Source organism: Sus scrofa, chromosome 9 (assembly GCF_054392235.1).
Source record: "Sus scrofa isolate SSC_HxYL_T2T_F1_AM1 chromosome 9, Sscrofa_HxYL_maternal_Yorkshire_Landrace_v2.0, whole genome shotgun sequence".
NCBI lineage: Eukaryota > Metazoa > Chordata > Mammalia > Artiodactyla > Suidae > Sus > Sus scrofa.
In genome coordinates this window covers 3,021,946-3,046,094 of record NC_139391.1, presented here as the reverse complement: position 1 = coordinate 3,046,094, position 24,149 = coordinate 3,021,946, and the positions used below count along the sequence as shown (strand labels likewise).

Here is a 24,149-nt window from a genome sequence, read left to right as displayed (position 1 = left end):
TATCTAGCAATTGCGCTTGTGGGTATATATCCAAAGGAAGTAAAAGGAGGAATAATGAAGAGATATATTCACTCCCTTGTTTATTGTAGCATTATTCACAATACCTAAGATATGGAAACAATGTAATCATCAGTCCATGGCTTAATGGATGAAGGAGACATGATATGCACACATGTACACATACCCACCCGCACACAGAACGGCCCCCCAAGGAAGACCAAAAATGTTGTTACGACATCAGTTCTTCCCAAATTAATGTGTAGAGACAATGCAATCTCAATCAAAACCCCAGCAAGTTACTGTGTGGATATCAACAACCTGATTCTAAAGTTTACAAGGAAGGCCAAAGACCCAGAAAAGCCAGCAATATTGGGGGAAGAACAAAGTCAGAGTACTGACACTCCCAGACTTCCAGACTTAGAATAAAGGAGTTCCTGCTGTGGCACAGTGGGTTAAGAATCCAACTGCAGTGGCTTGGGTCACTTTGGAGGCACAGGTTAGATCTCTGGCCTGGCACATGGGTCAAAGGATCCAGTGTTGCTGCAGCTGCTGCATAGGTCACAGTTTCGGCTCAGGTTCAGTCTCTGGTTTGGGAACTTCCATATGTTGCAGGTACGGATATAAAAAAAGACTAGGAGTTCCCGATGTGGTGCAGTGGGTAATGAATCCGACTAGGAACCATGAGGTTGCGGGTTCGAGCCCTGGTCTTGCTCAGTGGGTTAAGGACCCAGCGTTGCCATGTGCTGTGGTGAAGGTTGCAGACATGGCTCGGATCTTGTGTTGCTGTGGCTGTGGCGTAGGCTGGTGGCTACAGCTCCGATTAGACCCCTAGCCTGGGAACCTCCATATGTCGCGGGAGCAGCCCTAGAAAAGGCAAAAAGACAGAAAAAAAGATAATATAAAGCTATAAAAAGTAATCAAGACAGTGTGGTAATGGCAAAAGAATAGAACTGATGCACAGAGTAGAAGTTCCAGAAGTAGACCTATGCAAATATAGTCAACTGATCTTGAGAAAGGAGTCAAGGCAATCCAGTGGGGGAAAGGATAACTTTTAACAACAGATGCTGGAATAACTGGACATCTACATGCGAAAAATGAATCTAGATATAGCCCTTACACTCCTCACAAAATTGCCTCAAAACAGTACAAAACTCTAAAACTCCTGGAAGATAACAGCAGGTAGCATAGCAGGTAATGTAGGTGACCTTGGAATTGATGATGGCTCTAGATACAAAATGAAAAGCATGATGCATGAAGAAAAATTGATAAATGAACCTCATGAATTTTAAAAACTTCTGTTTTATGAAAAATTCTGTTTTAAAAAAGGCAAGATAAGCCAAAGACTAGTAGCAAGTCTGAAAAATATATATCTAATAAAAGGCTACTATCCAAAATATACAAAGAACCCTTAAAACTCAACAATAAGAAAACAAGCAACCCAATTAAAAATAGTACAACATTCCTGAACAGATATTTTACCAAAAACATGTTATATACAAATGGCAAATAACCATGTGAAAAAATGCTCACCATCTTTGTCATTAGAGAATTATAAATTAAAACAACAAGGTACTGCTACACAACAATTAAAATGGCTAAAATTCAAAACACTGACACTGCCAAATGCTGATGGGATTGCTGGTAGGAATGCAAAATGTTTTATGGCAGTCTCTTACAAGCCCCCTATACAAATATCCTATGATCAGCAACTGAGCTACTTGGTATTTACTCAAATGAGCTGAAAACTTATATCTACACAAAAACTCCCCATGATGTCTTTGACAGCTTTATTTTTTTAATTTAAACTTTCTTATAGAGTACAGGTAATTTACAATGTGCCAATTTTGCCAGTCATGTGAGTGTGTGTGTGTGTGTGTGTGTGTGTGTGTGTGTGTGTATTCCCTTTCGTATATTATCTTCCTTCATGGTCTATCCCAAGAGACTGGATATAGTTTGTGCTGTGCAGTAGGACCTCATTGCTTATCCATTCTAAATGTAATAGTTGCATCTACTACCCCAAACTTCCAGTTCATCCCACTCCCTCTTGCCTACCCCTTGGAAAGCACAAATCTGTTCTCTATGTGTGTGAGTCTGTTTCTGTTCTGTAGATAGGGTCATTTATGCCACATTTTAGATTCCAAACATAAATATCATGACGGTGTTTATCTTTCTCTTTCTGACTTAGTAGGAGAATCTCTAGTTCCTTCCATGTTGCTGCAAATGGCATCATTTTGTTCTTTTTAATGGCTGAGTAGTATTACATTGTATATATGTACCACTTCTGTTTTTTAAATTAAAAAATTTTTTTTTGTCTTTCTGTCTTTTTTTTTTAAGGGCCACACCCACGGCATATGGAGGTTCCCAGGCTAGGGACTGAATTGGAGCTGTTGCTGCCAGCCTACTCCAGAGCCACAGCAACTCGGATCCCAGCTGTTTCTGCAACCTACACCACAGATCACGGCAATGCTGGCAACTTAACCCACTTAGTCGAGGCCAGGGATCAAACCCACAACCTCATGGTTCCTAGCGGATTCGTTTCCGCTGCACCACGATGGGAACTCCGATATGTACCACTTTTTAATCCATTCATCTGTTGATGGAAATTTAGGTTGTTTTCACATCTTGGCTGTTGTGAATAGTGCTGCAATGAACATAGGGATGCATGTATATTTTACAATGACTTTTGTCGTGGTATATGCCCAAGAGTGGGATTGCTGGGTCATATGGTAGCTCTATATTTAGTTTTCTGAGGTACCTCCATACTGTTTTCCATAGTGGTTGTAGCAATTTACATTCCCACGAACAGTGCAGGAGGTTCCCTTTTCTCCACACTCTCTCCAGCATTTGTTATTTGTTGATGTTTTGATGGCCATTCTGACTGGTGTGAGGTGGTACCTCATTGTAGTTTTGATTTGCTTTTCTCTAATAATTAGTGATGTTGGAGTTCCCGTTGTGGTGCAGTGTTTAACGAATCCGATTAGGAACCAAGAGGTTGCGGGTTTGATCCCTGGCCTTGCTCAGTGGGGTGGGGATCCGGCGTTGCTGTGAGCTGTGGTGTAGGTCGAAGAGGCGGCTTAGATCCTGCATTGCTGTGGCTCTGGTGTAGGCCGGCGGCTATAGCTCCGATTGGACGCCTAGCCTGGGAACCTCCATATGCCGCGGGTGTGGCCCTAGAAATGGCAAAAAGACAAAAAAAAAAATTAGTGATGTTGAGCATTTTTTCATGTCCCTACTAGCCATCTGTATGTGTTATTTGGAGAAATGTCTATTTGGGTTTTCTACCCATTTTTTGATTGGGCTGGATTTGTTGTTGTTGATTTGTGTGAGTTGTTTGTATATTTTGGAGATTAAGCCCTTGCTAGTTGCATTATTTGCAACTATTTTCTCCCATTCTATATGTAGTCTTTTTGCTTTTGTTTTTTAAATGGTTTCCTTTGCTGTGCAAAAGCTTGCAAATTTTTAGTTCCCATCGGTTTATTTTTGTTTTTATTTCTTTTGCCTTGGGAGTTTAACCTGATAAAATGCTTGTACAGTTTATATCAGAGAATGTTTTGCTTCTGTTCTCTTCCAGGAGATTTATGGTGTCATATCTTATGTCTAAGTCTTTGAGCCATTTGGCGTTTATTTTTGTGCATGGTGTGAGTGTATATTCTAGGTTTATTGATTTACATGCCGCTGTCCAGTTTTCCCAGTACTGCCTGCTGAAGAGATGGTCTTTACCTGTTTTATATTTTTCCTCCTTTGTCAAAGATTAATTGACAGATTAATTAACCCAGTAGGTGTCTGGGTTTATTTCTGAGCTCTCTATTCTGTTACATTGATCCGTATGTCTGTTTTTGTACCAATACCACACTTTCTTGATTACAGTATCTTTATAAGATTGTCTGAAGTCTGGGAGAATTATGCCTTCTGATTTTTTTTCCCCTTAGGATTGCTTTTCTGGGTCATTTACGGTTCCCTTAAATTTTTGGATTATTTATTCTAGTTCTGTGAAAAAAACGTCAAGTGTAATTTGATAGGGATCACATTAAATCTGTAGATTGCTTTGGGTGGTATGGCCATTTTAACAATAGTAGTTCTTCAAATCCAGGAGCATGGGATATCTTTCCATCTCTTTGAATCCTCTTTAATTTTCTTGTTTAATGTTTGATAGTTCTCAGAATATAAACTTTCACCTCCTTGGTCAGGTTTCTTTGTAGGTATTTTATTTCTTTGGGTTTTGATTTTAAAAGTTGCTGTTTTTTAATATTCCCTTTCTAATATTTCATTGTTAATATGCAGAAATGCAACCAATTTCTGAATGTTAACCTTGTATCCTGCTACTTTGATGAATTCATTGATTGGATCAAGTACTTTGTGTGTGGTGTCTTTAGGGTTTTCTGTATTATAGTATCATGCCATCTGCATACAGTGAGAATTTTGCCACTCCAATTTGGATAACTTTTACTTCTTTTTTCTTTTTATCTTATTGCTGTGGCTAGGACTTCCAACACTATGTTGAATGAAAGTGGTGAGAGTGGGCATTCTTATCTTCTTTGAGATTTTAGAGGGACATTTCATGACAGCTCTTGTCTCTGCAAATGAATTTTCTAATTATTCTTAGCTCCTCCTTATAGCTCCCAGTATTTATTTATTTATTGCTTTTTTTCTTAATGAATTTTATTACATTTACAGGTATACAACAATCATCACAACCAAACCCTACAGCATGTCCATCCCAAACCCTCAGTACATCCCACCATCCCTCAGCCTGTCTCATTGGGAAACCATGAGTTTTTCAAAGTCTGTGAGTCAGTATCTGTTCTGCAGAGAAGTTCATTGTTTCCTTTTTTTAGATTCCATGTGTCAGTGATAGCATTTGATGTTAGTGTTTCATTGTCTGACTGACTTCACTTAGCATGATAATTTCTAGCTCCATCCATGTTGCTAAAAATGCTGGTATTTCGTTCCTTTTAATGGCTGAGTAATATTCCATTGTGTATATGTACCACTTCTTCTTGATCCACTCCTCTGTCAATGGACATTTAGGTTGTTTCCAGGTATGGCTATTGAAAATAGTGTTGCAATGAACATTGGAGCACATAGTTGCTTTTGAGTCATGGTTTTCTCTGGATAGATGGCCAGGAGTGGGATTGCTGGATCAAAAGGTAGTTCTATGTTTAGTTTTCTGAGGCATCACCATACTGTTTTACACAGTGGCTGCACCAATTTACAATCCCACCAGCAGTGTACTAGGGTTCCTTTTTCTCCACACCCTCTCCAGCACTTATTGTTTGCAGACTTTGATGATGGCCATTCTGGCTGGTGTAAGGTGGTACCTCATCATGGTTTTGATTTGCATGTCTCTAATCATGAGTGATGGTGAACATCTTTTTATGTGTTTTTTGGTCATCCATATGTCTTCTTTGGAGAATTGTCTGTTTAGATCTTCTGCCCATTTTTTGATGGGGTTGTTTGTTTTTGGGGTATTGAGCATTAGGAGGTGTTTATAAATTTTGAAGAATCCCTTGTCAGTCAATTCATTTGCAAAGATTTTCTCCCACTCTGTGGTCTGTCTTTGCGTTTTGTTTAGGGTTTCCTTTGCTGTGCAGAAACTTTTCAGTTTAATTAAGTCCCATTTATTTATTTTTGTTTTTACTGTCATTACTCTAAGAGGTGGATGGATCTGAGAAGATGTTGCTGTGGTTTATGTCTAAGAGTGGTTGGCCTATGTTTTCCTCTAAGCGTTTTATAGTATCTGGTCTCATATCTAGGTCTTTAACCCATTTTGAGTTATTTTTGTGTATGGTGTTAGGGAGTGTTCTAATTTCCTTCTTTTCCATGTGGCTGTCCAGTTTTCCCAGCACCCCTTATTGAACAGGCTGTCTTTTCTCCATTGTGTATTCTTGCCTCCGTTGTCATAGATTCGTTGACTGTAGGTGCGCAGGTTTAATTCTGGGCTTTCTATCCAGTTCCACTGATCTATGTATCTGTCTTTGTGCCAGTACCATACAGTTTTGATGACTGTTGCTTTGTAGTATAGTCTGAAGTCAGGGAGCCTGATTCCTCCAGCTCCAGTTTTCTTTCTCAGGATGTCTTTGGCTATTCTGGGTCTTTTGTGCTTCCAAACAAACTTTAAAATATGTTCTTCAAGTTCTGTGAAAAATGTCCCTGGTAATTTGATAGGGATCGCATTGAATCTGCAGATGGCCTTGGGTAGTGTAGTCATTTTGATAATATTGACTCTTCCAATCCAAGAGCATGGTATATCTTTCCATCTATTTGTGTCGTCTTTGATTTCTTTCATCAGTGTCTTATAGTTTTCAGAGTACAGGTCTTTTGTCTCTTTAGGTAGGTTTACTCCTAGGTATTTTATTCTTTTGGATGCGATGGTAAACAGGATTGGTTCCCTTGTTTCTCTTTCTGCTCTTTGTTAGTATATAGAAATGCAGTCAATTTCTGTGTGTTAATTTTGTATCCTGCCACTTTGCCAAATTCATGGATGAGCTCTAACAGTTTTCTGGTAGAGTCTTTAGGATTCTCTAGGTAAAGGATCATGTCATCTGCAAATAGTGAGAATTTTCTTCCTTTCCAACTTGGATTCTTTTTATTTCTTCTACTTCTCTGATTGCTGTGGCTAGGACTTCCAAAACTATGTTGAATAGCAGTGGCGAGGGTGGACATCCTTGTCTTGTTCCTGATCTCAGCAGGGATGCTTTCAGCTTTTCACCATTGGGAATGATGTTAGCTGCGGGTTTGTCATATACGGCCTTTATTATGTTGAGGTAGATTCACTCTGTGCCCACTTTCTGAAGGGTTTTTTTTTTATCAGAAATGGGTGTTGGATTTTGTCAAAGGCTTTTTTGTGTCTGTTGAGAGGATCATATGGTTTTTATTCTTCACAGTGTGTTAATGTGGTGTATCACACTGATGGATTTGCGGATATTGAAGAACCCTTGCATTCCAAGGATAAATTCCACCTGATCATGATGTACAATCCTTTTAATGTATTGTTGGATGTGGTTCATTAGTATTTTGTTAAGGATTTTTGTATGTATGTTCATCAGTGAAATTGGCCTATAATTTTCTTTTTGTTGTTGTTGTTGTGGTATCTTTGTCTGGTTTTGGTGTCAGGGTGATGGTGGCCTCATAGAATGAGTTTGGGTGTGTCCCTTTCTCTGCATTTATTTTGGGATAGTTTCAGAAGGATAGGTGTTAGCTCTTCTCTAAATGTTTGATGGAATTCGCCTGTGAAGCCATCTGGTCCTGGACTTTTGTTTGTTGGAGGTTTTTTTTTTTTTTTTTTTGTCTTTTTGTCTTTTGTTGTTGTTGTTGTTGCTATCTCTTGGGCCGCTTCCGAGGCATATGGAGGTTCCCAGGCTAGGGGTTGAATCAGAGCTGTAGCCACCGGCCTACGCCAGAGCCACAGCAACGTGGGATCCGAGCCGCATCTGCAACCTACACCACAGCTCACAGCAACGCCGGATCGTTAACCCACTAAGCAAGGGCAGGGACTGAACCCGCGACCTCATGGTTCCTAGTCGGATTCGTTAACCACTGAGCCACGACGGGAACTCCTGTTGGAGGTTTTTCAGTCATGGTTTCAATTTCAGTACTTGTGATTGGTCTGTTCATCTTTTCTATTTCATCTTGGTTTAGTCTTGGAAGATTGTACTTTTCTACAAATTTGTCCTTTTCTTCTAGGTTTTCTGTTTTATTGGCGTTTAGGTGCATATAGTGGTTTCTTATGCTCTTTTGAATTTCTGTGATGATCATTGTTACTTCTGCTTTTTCATTTCTAATTTTATTGATTTGAGTCCTCTCTCTTATTTTCTTGATAAGTCTGGCTAAGGGTTTATCATCAATTTTCTTGATCTTTTCAAAGAACCAGCTTTTCGTTTCATTGATCTTTTCTATGGTTTTCTTTGTTTCTATTTCATTGATTTCTGCTCTGATCTTTATGATGTCTTTCCTTCTACTAACTTTAGGTCTTGTCTGTTCTTCTCTCTCTAACTGCTTTAGATGTAAGGTTATCTTGCTTATTTGAGCTTTTTCTTATTTCCTGAGGTGGGCTTGTATTGCTATAATCTTTCCTCTTAGAACAGCTTTTGCTGCATCCCATAGGTTTTGGAGAGTTGTGTCTTTGTTATCATTAGCATGTAGGTATTTTTAAATTTCCTCTTTGATTTCTTCAGTGATCCATTGCTTGTTTAGTAGCATGTTGTTTAGTCTCCACGTGTTTGTGTTTTTTGCAGTTTTTTTCTTGTTGTTGATTTCCAGTCATATAGCATTGTCAGAAGAGATGTTTGATAGGATAGCAATGGTCTTAAAGTTACTGAGGCTTGATTTGTAGCCCAGGTTGTGATCAATTTTAGAGAATGTTCCATGTGCACTTGAGAAGAATGTGTATTCTGATGCTTTTGGATGGGATATTCTATAAATATCTATGACGTCTATCTAGTCTAATGCTTCATTCAGGGCCTGTGTTTCCTTATTGATTTTCTGTCTGGATGATCTGTCCTTTGCTGGGAGTGGGGTGTTACTGTCGATTTGTCCTTTTAAGGTTGTTAGCAGTTGCCTTATACATTGTGGAGATTCTATGTTGGGTGTGTAGATATTTAAAATTGTTATATATTCTTCTTGGATTGATCCTTTGATCATTAGGTAGTGACCTTCTGTGTCTCTTAACATATTCTTCATTTTAATGTCTGTTTTTTTCTGATATGAGTATTGCTACTCCAGCTTTCTTTTGATTTCCGTTTGTGTGGAGTATTTTCTTCCATCTTCTCACTTTCAATGTGTATGTGTCCCTTGAAGTGATGTGGGTCTCTTGAAGACAGCATATATATGGGTCTTCTTTTTTGTATCCATTCAGCCGGTCTGTGTCTTTTGGTTGGGGCGTTAGGTCCATTAACATTTAAGGCAATCATTGATATGTACGTTCTTATTGCCATTTTGTTAATTGCTTTGGATTTGTTTTTTTTGCTCTTTATTCTTCCTTTCTTCTCTTGTTCTCTCCTCTTGTGGTTTGATGACTATCTTTAGTGTTGTAATTGAGCTGATATTTCTTTTTGGTTTGTGTATCCATTGTGGATTTTTGATTTGCAGTTACTCTGAAGTTTTGATATGAGTCGCTCTGTATATATATACACGAGATTGTTTTAAGTTTTTGGTCTCTTAACTGCAAGTGTGTCTCCAGTGTCCTGCATTGGTACCCACCTCTTCTCAGAATTTCTGATTTTGGTGGCATAATTGTGTATGGATGATTTCATGTCTTTCCTGGTGAGCCTTGTCATTTGTGGTATTTTTGTTTCTGGTTGTGGCCTTTTCCTTTCTGTCTAGAGAAGTTCCTTTAGTATTTGTTGTAAAGCTAGTTTAGTGTTGCTGAATTCTCTTACCTTTTTCTTATCTGTGAAGGTTTTGATTTCTCCTTCACATCTGAATGAGAGCCTTGCTGGGTAAAGTAATCTTGGTTGGAGGTTTTTCCCTTTCATCATGTTAAGTATAACTTGCCACTCCCTTCTGGCCTGCAGAGTTTCTGCTGAAAAATCTGCCAATAACCTCATCAGGATTCCCTTGTATGTTGTTTGTTTCTTTTCTGTAGCTGCTTTCAAGATTTTCTCTTTGTCTTTAATTTTGGTCAGTTTGATTAATATGTGTCTTGGGGTGTTCCTCCTTGGGTTTATTTTATATGGCACTTGTGCTTCCTGGATTTGAGTGAGTGGTTCCTTTCCCATGTTAGGGAAGTTTTCAGCTATTATCGCTTGGAATATTTTTTCTGTCCCTTTCCCTCTCTCTTCTCTTTCTGGCCCCCCATAATATGGATTTTGGTGTGTTTAATGTTGTCCTAGAGTTCTCTGAGACTCTCTTCATTGTTTTCAATCTTTTTTCTCCTTTCTGTTTCTCATCATTGATTTCTACTCATCTGTCCTCCATCTTGCTTATTTGTTCTTCTGCCCCCTATATTCTGCTGTTGGCTACTTCTAATGAATTTTTTATTTCAGTTATTGTATTTTGCATCTCTGCTTGCTTAAGTTTTAATATCTTGTATTTCTTTGCTTGTGTTTCCTGTAAATTATCCATCTTTGCCTCCAGGGTATTTCCAGTGTCTTACATCATCTTCAGGATCAACAGTCTAAAGCCTTTTCCTGGAGACTGAGAATCTCCTGATCACTTAGCTGGTTTTGTGGGGTTTTTTTCTTTCTCCCACATCTGAGTTATAGGTCTCTGTCTTTTCATTTTTATAGGTTTTTGGTGTGGTGACTTTTTACAGATAAGAGGGTTGTAGCCTCTCTTACTTCTGGTGTCTGCCCCCCTTGTGGCTGGAGTCGGTAGGGGGGCTTGCTGTAGGCTTCCTGATGGGAGGGATTGATGCCTGCCCCCTGGTAGGTGGAGCTGATTCCTGTCACTCTGTGCTTGGTTGGGCTTTGTCTTTGGATGAGATTAGAGGCAGCTGTGTGCCTGTGGGTTCTTTAGGCAGCCTGTTCACTGATGGGTGGGGCTGTGATCCCACCTGGATTGTTGTTTGGCTTGGGGCTTCTCAGCACTGATGGGTGGGGCCAGATTTTCCTAAAATGGCCCCCTCCAGAGAAAGGCAAGGTTGCTGAATATTCCCGAGAGCTTTGCCTCCAGTGTCCTTCCCTCACAACAAGCCGCTGTCATCCCCTTTTCCCAGAGAGTCCTCCAAGAACTGCAGTCGGGTCTGTCCCATATTCCTATGGAGCCTTTGCTTTGCCTTTGGACCCAGTGCATGTAAAGTCCATGTGCACCTTTCAAGAATGGGGTCTCTGTTTCCCCCTGTCCTGTGGAGCTCTTGCACACAAGCCCCACTGGCCTTCAATGCCAGATGCTCCGGGGGCTCTTTCTCCCAGTGCCAGGCCCCAGGCATGGGGATTTGACGTGGGGCTCAGAACTCTCACTCCTATAGGTGAGGCTCTGTGATACCGTTATTTTCCAGTCTGTGGGGCTTCCTTATATCACATAATCTCCCCTCCTACCTCTTGATGTGGCCTCCTCTTTGTCTTCTGGAGTAGGATATCTTTTTGAACACTTCCAGTGCATTTGGTTGAAGGTTTCCCAGTATATGGTCGTAATTTTGTTGTTTTTATGAGAGAAGTTGAGCTCCAGTCCTTCTATTCCAACATTTCAATCCTGTCTCCCTATCCATACAGTGGATTATTTTTAGCAAGAAGAAGAAATGAGCTATAAATCCATGAAAAGACATAGAGGAATCTTAAATCATGTTGCTGTGTGAAAGAAACCAGTCTGATAATGCTATTTACTTTAAAATTCCAGTTATATGACATAGTGGGAGCCAAAACAATGCAGACTGTAAAAAGATTAGTGGCTCCAGGGGTTGAGGGAAGAGAAATTGGTGGCGATAGTTGTTGCCACAAGCACAGTATCTGCAAAGCACAGGAGAATGGAATATTCCTGTATACTTATTACAGTGGCCCATACCCAGATACCGGCAATACCATTGCTAGCAAGGATGAAGTGTGAAAGGAACACTTCTTTGTTGTTGCTGAGGATGCAGGTAGAATAGCTACTTTGGAAGACATCTTGGTTCATCCCTATACACCTAAATTCATTTTTCAATGTGATTAAAAGTCAGCATCCATATCTCATAAAAACTGGCACACTGTTGTGTACCGAAGCTTCTTTTTTTATAATTTCAAGAATTTGGAAGTGACCAAGATATTCCTCAGCAGGTGAATGGATGAAATATACTGTGGTATGTCTAGGCAACGAAATATTATTCAGTTGAAAAAATGAGAACAAGGAAATGAAATTAAATGAAAAGACCTGAGAAGACATGGGGAAACCTAAATGTATATTACTAAGTGTAAATAGGCAGACTAAAAAGGCGTCATACGGTATGATTCCAATTGTGTGATATTCTGGAAAAGATAAAACTATGGTGGCAGCAGAAAGATGAGTGGTTACAAGGAAAGAATTAGTAGAAGGAGCACAGAGGATTTTTAGGGCAGTGAACCTATTCTGCATATTAAAAGGTTTGTTACACTTCATTAGGTATCTTTTCAAAACCCATGGAATGTGCAAAGCAAAGGTGAATCCCAATGCAAACTCTGTACTTTGGGTGATGTTGACGTGTCAACGTGTGGGTTCATCCATGTGACAAATGTGCCACTTCTTTTGAGGATGTTGATAATGCAGGAGACCACGCATGTGTTGGGGGCAGGAGGTATATGAGAAATCTCTGTGACTTCTGCTCAATTTTGTGTAAACCTAAAGCTGCTCTAAAAAATAAGTATGTTAAAAATAAAGCAAAATGTACAGAATTACTTGGTGAGATTGATAATTCACAACTACTTTAGGAAAGGTTTAGTATGGTTTTTAGTACCTGATAAAACAAACCAACAAAAAATCAGTAAGAACTGTGTCCAATATCTTGGATTAGAACATGTTGGAAGACAGTATTAAAAAAAAGAATGTACATATATGTATGACTGGGTCACTGTGCTATACAACAGACACGGAAGGAATGTTGTAAATCAACTATACTTCAATAAAAAATTAAAAAAAAACCAAGGAGAACTTGAACAATATGATTGACAACTCAACCTAATGTCCACATGGCGAACCATGGAGAACATTGTTCACATGTTTTCACTGTGACTCTAATGGTTATAGAAAACCTTTAAGCTGGACCCAAAGGAACTGCTTATGTAGATGGGTACAGCCACGTGTTTGGGGATTGTTGGTGAATAGCTGAGGAGAGAGGAGAAGAAGTTGAATACTTGGGTGAGGACTTGAAGATATGCATTTGGAGAGTCAATCTACAGATCAGCCTAAGGCAGAGATGTGGTCTTCACCAGCCAGCACTCCTCATGAGTGTGGATTAAAACAGGACATTTGAAATTGCACTAACCCCTTGATTTCCAAACCTCTTTCTCCTTTTGTTTTCCCATCACACTCATCCTATTCTAATTTTTCTAGTGTCTCAGGCTCTAAATAGGCATCTTTGACCTTTGTCTCTTTAGCTTACTACAACCAGACATCATATTCTCAAATTGTTCCTTCCTTTCCAGACCCATGTGTATATCATAGAGCTATGTTCCAGGTAATCTGCCAGAAAATGGGGTTACAGGCATGAAGAAGACATGGTCCTAGAGGGTTCTGCATCAGTCTAGGAGGAAGGAAGATCGTGCGAGTAGCCTCGGAGGAGGGAGAAACAGAGCTTTAGTTGGAGCTCCTCTAATCCTTACTAGATGACTTCACTTCCTGATTCTCTAGAGAATACATAGGATCTATCCACCTTTTTGAGCCTTGCTCTCTTACTTCACCTTTCTTTCATACCTTGCATCTATCTTACTCCCCTAGTTGTTTCACGCCAACCTCCAAACAAGTTCCTGTATTCCCATCTTAAATAAATGCAGGCTGGAGTTTGTTTCCTCCTTAAGTCCCCAATCTCTTCATTCCCGTCAGTATAATATTTCAAAAATTAAAACTTTTGACTTAATAAACATGACCGTATGATGGCTAAATTAATTAATGAACATTCACTGTCCATTTCTTCGTCAGTTTACATTGTGCCATATGACTTCTATTTCCATCTTCTGTAAAGGGGCTTTGCACAGTCCTGTCTTTCAAGCTCTAGTCACCAAGTTAAACAGCATATTTTGGTACTCTGTCTTCATCTTACTGATCATTAACACAAATGAAACCCCTTCTTCTTTCTTATGTTTATCCAAGCTGGTCTGATATACCTAGATGCCATAGATTAGACTTAGCAAAAATAAAAGAAAGATGTCTCAACATTTATTTCACATGCTTACCAATACTGACCTTTAGCCAAGTAGTGTTCTAGGTTACTTGCTTAATAAGACAAAGATGTCCTTGCACCTCTTCAGATAATTCACACAAAAATAAACAAACCAGTAAAATAATTTGTGATTCATGCTAAGGAAGGAGTGGAAAGAGTGATGTTATGGAGAGGGAACATGGCCAGTTAAGTGGTTAGGCAGTGCCTCTTTGAGAAGATGACGTTGACGTCATGAAAGATAGTTATGGTGCTAATCATGGGACCCTTTAGAGGCATCCTCAATTGTTTCTAACTTTTACAGTTCCTCTTAGAGTTTTATTTGGTTTGGGTTGCTCACTTTCTCTCTGTTCTTTCACTTTGGACTTGGTGTTCATGTTTGATCTTATTGGATTAACTAGGAATATGTCTCACTCTAGTTAGAGACTCATTTTCAGGATACAAAGAAATGGAAAGATATTCCATGCTCCTGGATTGGAAGAATTAATATTGTAAACATGGACATAGTACCCAAAGCAATCTACACATTCAATGCAATCCCTATCAAATTACGCATGACATTTTTCACAGAACTAGAACAAACAATCCAAAAATTGATATGGAACCACAAAAGACCCAGAATTGCCAGAGCAATCCTGAGGAACAAACACCAAGCAGGAGGCATAACTCTCCCAGACTTCAGGCACTATTACAAAGCCACAGTCATAAAGACAGTGTGGTACTGGTACCAAAACAGACAGACAGACCAATGGAACAGAAGAGAGAACCCAGACACCTACAGTCAATTCATCTTCAACAAAGGAGGTAAGAACGTAAAATGGGAAAAAGACAGTCTCTTCAGCAAGTGATGTTAGGAAACCTGGACAGCTGCATGTAAATCAGTGAAACTAGAACACATCCTCACACCATGCACGAAAATAAACTCAAAATGCCTTAAAGACATAAATGTAAGACAAGACACCATCAAACTCCTAGAAGAGAACATAGGCAAAACATTCTCTGACATCAGCCTTACAAATGTTTTCTCAGATCAATATCCCAAAGCAACAGAAATGAAAGCAAACATAAACCAGTGGGACCTAATCAAACTGACAAGCTTTTGCACAGCAAAGGAATCCATAAACAAAACCAAAAAGACAGTCTATGGAATGGGAGAAAATAGTTTCAAATGATGCAACTGAGGAGGGCTTAATTGCTAAAGTATACGAACAACTTATACAACTCAACAGTAAAAAAAGCCAACAACCCAATTCAAAAATGGGCAAAAGACCTGGCCAGACATTCCTCCAAAGATATACAGATGGCCGATAAGCACATGAAAAAATCCTCAACATCATTGATTGTTAGAGAAATGCAAATCAAAACTACTATGAGATAACACCTCACCCCAGTCAGAATGGCCATCATTAATAAGTCCACAAAAAACAAATGCTGGAGAGGGTGTGGACAAAAGGGAAGCCTCCTACACTGTTGGTGATGATGTAAATTGGTACAACCACTATGGAAAATGGTATGGGGGTACCTCAGAAAACTAAATATAGAACTACCACATGAGCCAGTAATCCCCCTCTTGGGAGTATATCCAGACAAAACTTGCCTTGAAAAAGACATATGCACCCGTATGCTCATTGCAGCACTGTTCCCAATAGCCAAGACATGGAAACAACCCAAATGTCCATTGACAGATGAATGGATTGAGAAGATGTGATATATAGACACAATGGAATACTATTCAGCCATAAAAAGAGCAAAATAATGCCATTTGCAGCAACATGAATGGAATTAGAGACTCTCGTACTGAGTGAAGTAAGTCAGAAAAAGAAAGACAAATACCATATGATATCACTTATATCTAGAGTCTAATATATGGCATAAATGAACCTTTCCACAGAAAAGAAACTCATAGACTTGGAGAATAGACTTGTGGTTGTCCAGAGGGAGGGAGTGGGGTAGACTGGGGTTTGGGGGTTAGTAGAGTCTAATATATGGCATAAATGAACCTTTCCACAGAAAAGAAACTCATAGACTTGGAGAATAGACTTGTGGTTGTCCAGAGGGAGGGAGTGGGGTAGACTGGGATTTGGGGGTTAGTAGAGTCTAATATATGGCATAAATGAACCTTTCCACAGAAAAGAAACTCATAGACTTGGAGAATAGACTTGTGGTTGTCCAGAGGGAGGGAGTGGGGTAGACTGGGATTTGGGGGTTAGTAGATGCAAACTAGTGCATTTGGAGTGGATAAACAAATAGATCCTGCTGTATAGCACTGAGAACTATGTCTAGTCCCTTATGATGGAGTAGGATAATATGAGAAAAAAGAATGTATATATGTATGTGTGACTGGGTCACCTTGCTGTATAGTAGAAAATTGACAGAACACTGTAAACCAGGTATAATGGAAAAAGTCATTAAAAAAAGAGAAAGATAGCAGAGATATCCTAGGGTAAAGTACAGTGGTAAAGAGCTAAAAAATCGTGGTGTATATTGAATAAAAATGAGCAGTCGTATAAAAAAACTGTTTCTCCTTATCCGTGAAGCCTTTCATTAATCTTTAGTAACTAGCTTTCTTTTCCATAGCATCAGCAGTACCTTATATATACTATATAGATTTTCTAACCATTTCTTAATTATCTGTTTAGATCATGTACCACTCTTCTTTCCATGCTTGTAGCTATTTTGGATCAATGACCATGTCAAATTCATATTTTGTTGTTTACAAGTCTTAACAGTCTATCCTTTTGTCTCTGTTTTAGTCTTTGCTCCTTTTGACTTTTTTCATCACTGCTGCTTTTTTAATCTCTATATCAATTCTTATACCCCTTTTCTCTTCCATTTCTCTTCCTTCTCACCAACTTGTCTCTTCAAGCCAAGGTCCTGTTTTCAAATTGCTCTAGAAATATGTGGATATAGAGTGGGTTCCTTCTCCGAGTCTCTTAGAGTTATGGCTCACAGCTTTTAGTTTAGGCTTTGGCTTCCTGTGTGGCAGAAGGCCTGGTTTAAATAATAAGATAAGTAAATTAAAAAAATGGTTTTACCATGTTTTAATATTCATTATTATCTTGTTAAGGCTCAAGAACCTTGAATTATGTTTTGAATAATGACTCGTAAGTTTAAAAATCATATGGAGTCCTGCTATGGTACAGTGGGTTAATGATCCGGCTTGTCTCTGAGGAGGTGCCAGTTCGATCCCCTGCCTGGCAGAGTGGCTTAAGGATCCAGCATTGCTGCAGCTGTGGCATAGGTCATGGTTGTGGCTCAGATTCTAAATTCACTAAGAATTTCAACATCAGATTTGAGCGGGTAGAATTAAAAATCAGAGAACTTAGAGGAAAGATAGTCTCTTCAATAAATGGTGCTGGGAAAAATGTAATTTGGTACACCCGCTATGGAAGACAGTCTGGAGGTACTTCAGAAAACTAAAAACAGAACTCCCAGTAATCTCACAGAAACTATCCAGCAGTCGCACTTCTGGGCATATATCCAGACAAAACTTTCATTCTAAAGTATACATAAAGCCCTATATTCACTGCAGCACTGTTCTCAATAGTCAAGACATGGAAGCAACCTAATTGTCTATCAACAAATGAATGGATTAAGAAGAAGTGGTACATATATGCAGTGGAATACTACTCAGCCATTAAAAGAGAACGAAATAATGCCATTTGCAGCAACATGGATGGAACTAGAGATTCTCATAGTCAGTGATGTAAGTCAGAAAGAGACAGACAAATACCATATGCTATCACTTATATCTGGAATCTAAAATATGACACAAATGGTCCTATCTACAAAACAGAAACAGATCATGGACATGGAGAGGAGACTTGTGTTTGCCAGGGGCGGGGGTGAGGTGGTAAGAAGGGGATGGGCAGGGTTTTGGGGTTGGTAAATGCAAACTACTACATTTAGAATGGATAAGTAATGGTATCCTACTGTATAGCATAGGGAACTGTGTCCAGTCTCTTGGGTTAGAATATGGTGGGAGATACTATGAAAAAACATGTATATGTATGGCCAGATCACTTTATTGTACAGCAGAAATTAAAGGAACATTATAAATTAGTTTTTTTTTAAATCAGAGACCTTGAAAATAGGTCATTTGAAATTATGCAGTCTGAAGAGCGGAAAGACAAAAGAATGAACTAAAATGAGAGAGAGACTATGAGAATTGTAGGACACTATCAATCATACAACATACAGATAATGGAAGTTGCATAAGAAGGGGATGTAAAAGGGTTTTGAAGAAACTGTAGTTTAAAAAGTCATAATTTGGTATGTGTATAGGTGAATTACATTTTTGTGCAGCAGAAATGAACACAACATTGTAAATCAACTATACTTCAATAAAATTTTAAGATTTAAAACATCATAATTTGATTAAATACACGAATCCACCTATTCAAGAAGCTCCGTGAAATTTAGGAAGGAAAAACACAAGTGATCCACACTGAGACACATTGTAGTAAAAGTTTTAAAGGCCAGAGACAAAGAGAGAGTCTTGAAAGCAGCAAAAGAGAAGTGACTGTCAGGTACAAGGGAACCTCGGCAAGAAAAAGAGTAGATTTCTTAGCGGAAACCATGGAGGCCAAAAGACAGTAGGATGACGTATTTAAAGGACCTGAGGGAAGAGAAAGACTATAATCCCATATCTGCAAAGCCATGTTCAAAAATAAAGGCGAAGTTAAGACACTCCCAGGTAAGCGAATACTGAGGGAGTTCATCTCTAGTAGATATGTCGCACAGGAAATACTGAAGGGAGTCCTTCAAGTGGAAATGAAGGGGTACTAGACGGTAACTTGAAGCCTTGCGAAAAAAATAACACAGGCGAAGGAAAATACAAGTCAGTGTTTGCTGGTTCTTTTTCATGTGTGATTCCTTCTTCCTTCCCAATTTGATTGAAAAGATGAATGCATAAAATAATAATGATAAACCTATGTTAGGTGGGCACACCAAGTATACAGATGCTATTCGTGAAAAAACAACATAAAGGGGGAGGAATGGAGCAGCGCAGGATCAGAATTTTTGTACACCTATGGAAGCTAATGTGGAATTAATTCCAAATAGATTGTTATATGTTTAATAGGTTTATTGTAAGCTCCAGAACAACCAATACTAAAATGACTTAAAAATATGCATAAAATGAGAAGCGAATCAAAATGACCCACTACAGAAAAATCAAATATAAAAGAAAGAAGTTAATGGAAGTATTGAGGAACAAAAAGGTATAAAACACAAGAAAAGGACAGATAAAAATGCCAGAAATAAGTGTTTGCTTATCAGTAATTATGGTAAATGGGTTAAGCTCTCCTCTTAAAGGGTAAATATGCTCATAATGGATTAAAAAAATGCTATTAAATGCTGTCTAGAAGAGATTCATTTTCGATCCAAGACAAATAGATCAAAAGTGAAAGAATGGAAAAAGTCATTCCAGGCAAATAGTTACTAAAGGAGAACTGAGATAGCTATGCTAAGATCAGAGGAAATAAAAAATTGTTGAGAGGAGACAAGGAAGAACACTGAATATTGGTAAAAGTGTCAACCCATCAAGAAGATGTAACAGTTATACATGTGTGCGCCTAACAACAGAACTCCAAACCATATGAAGCAGAAATGGAGAAGCATGGCAGAAATACAGCGTTGTAAAATAATAGTTGAAGGTTTCAATGCCGCACTGTCAGTGGATACAACATCTGGACAGAATATCAGTAAGGAAACAGGGGATTTGAACAATACTCTAAACCAACCAGTTCTGACAGACATAAGCAGATCCTCCATCTGACAACAGCTGGCACTATTTCTGCTGAAGGAATTCTCTCAAGAACTTTGTAGATCTTCTGTAGATTTCAGTGGAGTTCACGCCTTTAGACAAAAGCCACATCCATAGGTCTTTTTCAGATAAGCCCATGAAAGTTTTGGCCTCCAGCTGAGCTGGCTAACGGACAGTGCCCTCACACTTCCCAGAGGACTTCTAGTTTGGATGATATCTGTGAGGAAGACTGTTATTCTCTTGAAAGGGCAGTTTTTTTTTTTTTTTTTTTTTTGTCTAATTACTTTACCTTTGAGCTTTCTGAGATTTTAGGAAAAGATTGTACAGTCAGCAGAGATTCAAGACAGTGAATCTCAATGTTTATGGGTTTTTGCCTTTTGCAGAGGCTGAGAAATTTCAACATTATGAAGCCTTTGTTCCCTTTTTACTTTTTTTTTCAATTTTTCTCCTCTCCCATTTTATTGTAAGTAGCAAGAAAAAAATCAGGAGGCACTTTTAACACTTTACTTGGAAGTCTTCTTAATTATATAACCAGCTTTTAAGTATTTCCTTGTAGATAACTCCAGGACATAATTTTGCTAAGCTCTGTACTGCTACATGACAAGAATCCTCTTTTTTTTTTTCCTAATAACATGTTTCTCAATTTCTTCTGAGCCCCCACTATAGCATACGAATGCCTAGATTTATACTAATAGTCTGTTGAAGGCACATAGGCATTCTCTTTTATGCTTTTCAAAATTCTTCTAGCCTGATTCCAAAGCTGCTCCCATGTTTTTCGTTTCCACTTCTAGGCACCCAAGTCTGTATTATTTTTCTATTGTATAAAAGAATCTACAAACTTAGTTTCTTAACACATACACTACATCACAGTTCTTCAGGAGTCTGGCATGGCTTAGCTGGGTCCTCTGCTCACGGTATCACAAGGCAGCAATCTAGGTGGTGACTGACCCTTATTCTCCTCTGGAGTCTCAACTGGAGGAAAGCTGCTTTCAGCTTTTACGTGTTGGCAGAATTCATTTCCTTGTGGGCTTAGGACCATCCACAGTTCTTTGCCATGTTACCCTTTCCACAGGCCCTGTCTCAATGTGGTAGCTTACTTCTTCAAGCCAGCAGCTGGGAAGAGTATCTGACCTAAGAAAAGACCGCATCATCGCTTTTCGGCCTTTTGGCTAAGATCAAGTGTAAGAAAAGACCACATCTCTCTTTAAGGGCTTTTATCTGATTGTGTCAGACCTACCTAGGGTGCTGTTCCCTGTGGTTAACGTAAAATCAGCTGACTTGAGACCTTAATTACATCTGAAAAATGCCTTTATCTATGCCACATTCTGTTGACCAGATGCAACGGGAGGGTGTTGTAGAGGCCTTGAATTATGACGTTGCCCTCGCCTGTGTGCCAAGTGACCACGCATGTGAAGTGTTCAGCCCAGTGTTTGACCTACACTAAGGGCTCAGTAAATATTAACTCCTATCTTTTAATTTTTCTAAAGTCCCGTGGGAACCATAATCTCTGTGCCCAGGGGGATGTGGGACTTGATGAGGTAAATCCCCGCGAAGGGTGTTGCTAGCACTAAGTCAAGGGACATATGATTCTCCTGGTGATAACAGCATGCCTCATAGTTTAGAAAAATCTGGAGCAAGGAACTGTTATCAGGGATTTGAAGAGCTACTCCAGAGGATTTAGAAGGAATACCTCTTCGGATTAGGTTCCAAGGAATTTTTCAGTGTGACAAGGTAGAGTGCAGAAGGAAACTGAGGAAGAAGTAGAATGGCTGTTATCTGGAGATACACGAGTAACTTTCAACAAAACCTTTTAGTTGGCCCAGAAGACTCGGAGTTTAGGTGGCTCAGGAATTGTAGCTGGGCTGTTCTGTACGTGGAATTCATTTGGTGCCTATCCCTATTCCAGGTGGTAGAGGAAACTTTTCAGAGAAGATATCCAGTTAAAATTGGCTTCCGAACTAAAATAATCTAAAATCTGTTGTATGGAAAACATCATGGAAAGGGACAAGGGCTGCTCGAATGAGATGAATAAGGCCATTGGCCCAGAGGATCTTATAGGATTGGAAAGGAAGTACAGGAGAAAGAGAAGCTCTCTGAGACAGAGGCGTCCTCTCCAGACTCTAGGAGATCAGGAAGACTGAGAGTAGACCTGCCAGGGAGCATAAATACCGGTTATGACGACAGTATGTCAAGTTCCAGTAAATATTGGGAAACTTACCTTGGGGAATGAAAGAAATGATCAAGACAGAAGGGCCTAGGTGGAAATCTTGTGAAATTGGATTGTTATGATCATTATACAACTACAGATGTGATAAATTCATTTGAGTAATTAAAAAGAAAGACAGAAGGACTTAAATTAAGGCCTTGCTTTTCTTTCTTTCTTTTTTTTTTTAGCTTTACCTTGAAACTACATACCACAGCTGCAGTCAGGAATGCCGATCCTGTAGGTTAACTCTCAGAGGTATCTTCCCGTCTCCTGGTGCTTCTGCTGTGAGGTAAGAGGAAATATTAGCCATGGAAATTGCTACAACATGGAAAATAACTTTCATCATTTCAGAACAGACTGAAAGTTAAGGGAGATGCTTTGCCTCTTTTCTGCTAATGTTTTAGCAAGTCCTGTTGTTTTCTTGTTGTCTCAAAAGAGGGAGACTTTCCTCTAGGGGATTGTGATCCCAAAGAAGGCCTCTTCAACCTTGGAAATCTCATAGCCATTGACCTCCAAATAGGTTAGGAAGGAACCAAAAAGGTAGGACAGAAGCTGCAGCTGCTTTTTCTTTCTAAGTCTAAGGACAAGCCTATTGAGCTAGAATTCTCAGAGCTGTCAATTCAAGGACACAGACAAAGGCATGTAGGGAAGAGAGTAGACTCCTCAATGATGACTGCCTCCCCTGGACAGTGTGGTTCAGGTTTGGATGAATATGCTTGTGCCTCTGGGACCTGTGGAGTCAGTGTGTGTCCTGTTACACAGTCGGGCTGTCTGCACCGTTCGTTCTAAATGAGGAAGCTCTGCAGGGCATTGTGTAGGAGTTGAATGTGTCATGAGATTTTCTTCAAGATGATCTTCCCTGAAGGGAGCTGGCAGACTCTTGATATATCCCCACATTAGGAGATGATCTACCGGTGACTTGGGAGCTTGGGTTTATACCTGAATGGACACAGATTTTAGTCATCCAGCTTAGAAGAGTACGAATAAGATTTTATATTGACTAGAGAAAGTATAATGTGAAACTCAATTCATGTATTTAGTCCTTGCTAAAAACTTAGTCTCTGGTCACCTAATAAAATGATCTCTGTTGGAGGTTAATGCAAAGGCCTTTGGTAGGTATAGATAGGGACAGAACACACTAGTATTTTCCTTAGGAAGAAATCAGCTTTTCAGTTAAGGAATGTACCAGAATCCCTCCTTCCCATCCTCAGCTAGATTGTCTGGGAAGAAGTCCTCTGAGGTCACATAGAAAGTCCACTTTGTCAGTTCCAGCCAAGATCTAATAACAGTCACACAATTACATCCTTGTTCAAGACCATAGTTTGCTTGACACAGAACATATCTGGCACAAAAAAAATAAAAAGACAAAAAAGATCACATTTTGTCTTTTCGCTGACTTATTCTCTAAGAAAAAGACATAAAAAATAATGTGCATATCCGAGCACTGTGTATAAAGCATTTGTTCTGGTAGTTTCCAAGTTCACTAACCATTCATTGTAGCTTTTTGTGTCTCAGAATTGATACTGGGCTTGTGTAAATGAAAAGAAAGTAGAGACATAGACAGTAGGGAGAGAGATGAGAAGGAAAAAGATGGCCCTTAGTTCTCGTCAGCTTTACTCTTGTCTACAGAGAAGGACTTGTGCGTGGGAGGTCGAGTATTTGCCCAAACTTTGAAGTGCTGGAAAGAGTCTGACAGTAGTTTCTACTCTTAGCTTATAATGCAGTTCAGTCTGTTTGAATGTAAAATTATGGGGATGGATTTAAAAAGGCAGAGATCTATTCCAAGAAAGGCAAAAATTGCAGCAAATTAATGAATCTGTTAAGGATTGAGATATCCTCACTCTACTGACTGATTAAACTGGCCTTGGTTTTAAACCACTTTAGAGTTAAAGGTATGGGTTAATCTTTCAAAGTGGTTGTTCTCACAGTTCATTTCTCATAATGATTGCCTGAGGACACCTTTAAAATATGGATTCCTAGCCCCACTCACAGAAATTCTGACATGAAATGTCTAGCTCATTGTTCAGGTGCTATGATTTTTATAAAAACTCTAATGTTCATTTTATAAATTACATTTGGAAAAAACCCTATTTTATTTTATTTATTTTTGCTTTTTAGGGCCACACCCGCAGCATATGGAAATTCCCAGGCTAGGGGTCCAATAGGACCTGCAGTTGCCAGCCTATACCACAGCTACAGCAACTGTAGTCTCTGAGCCGTGTCTGCAACCTACACCCCAACTCACAACAACACTGGATTCCCCCACCCACTGAGCAAGGCCAGGGATTGAACCCACATCCTCCTGGATTCTAGTCGGATTTATTTCTGCTGCTCCATGAAGGGAACTCCGAATTTTTATTTTATTTTATTTTATTTTATTTTATTTTATTATTTTTTAATCTTTTTAAGGGCTG

At 39.2% G+C, this 24,149-nt stretch overlaps 1 protein-coding gene and 1 long non-coding RNA gene across 6 annotated transcripts in view; one reads left to right on the top strand and one right to left on the bottom strand.

Moving 5' to 3' along the window:
- The window catches only part of LOC146399656 (uncharacterized), a 186,081-nt gene that overhangs the window by 114,194 nt on the left and 47,738 nt on the right, over positions 1 to 24,149 (top strand). The window contains exon 2 of one of the 2 annotated variants that reach the window (XR_014814503.1): positions 21,924 to 22,024. This is a non-coding gene — a long non-coding RNA (uncharacterized LOC146399656). Of the gene's footprint in view, positions 1 to 21,923; positions 23,909 to 24,149 lie in introns of both variants that reach the window. The other variant, XR_014814504.1, reaches the window with a different exon arrangement.
- The window catches only part of LOC110255360 (interferon-induced very large GTPase 1), a 49,754-nt gene that overhangs the window by 19,539 nt on the left and 6,066 nt on the right, over positions 1 to 24,149 (bottom strand). Inside the window, exon 2 of one of the 4 annotated variants that reach the window (XM_021062326.2) lies at positions 21,930 to 22,017. The gene's annotated coding sequence lies outside the window, so the exon portion shown is untranslated. The remainder of the gene's footprint in view (positions 1 to 21,929; positions 22,018 to 24,149) is intronic. The other 3 variants (XM_021062325.2, XM_021062323.2, XM_021062324.2) reach the window with 3 other exon arrangements.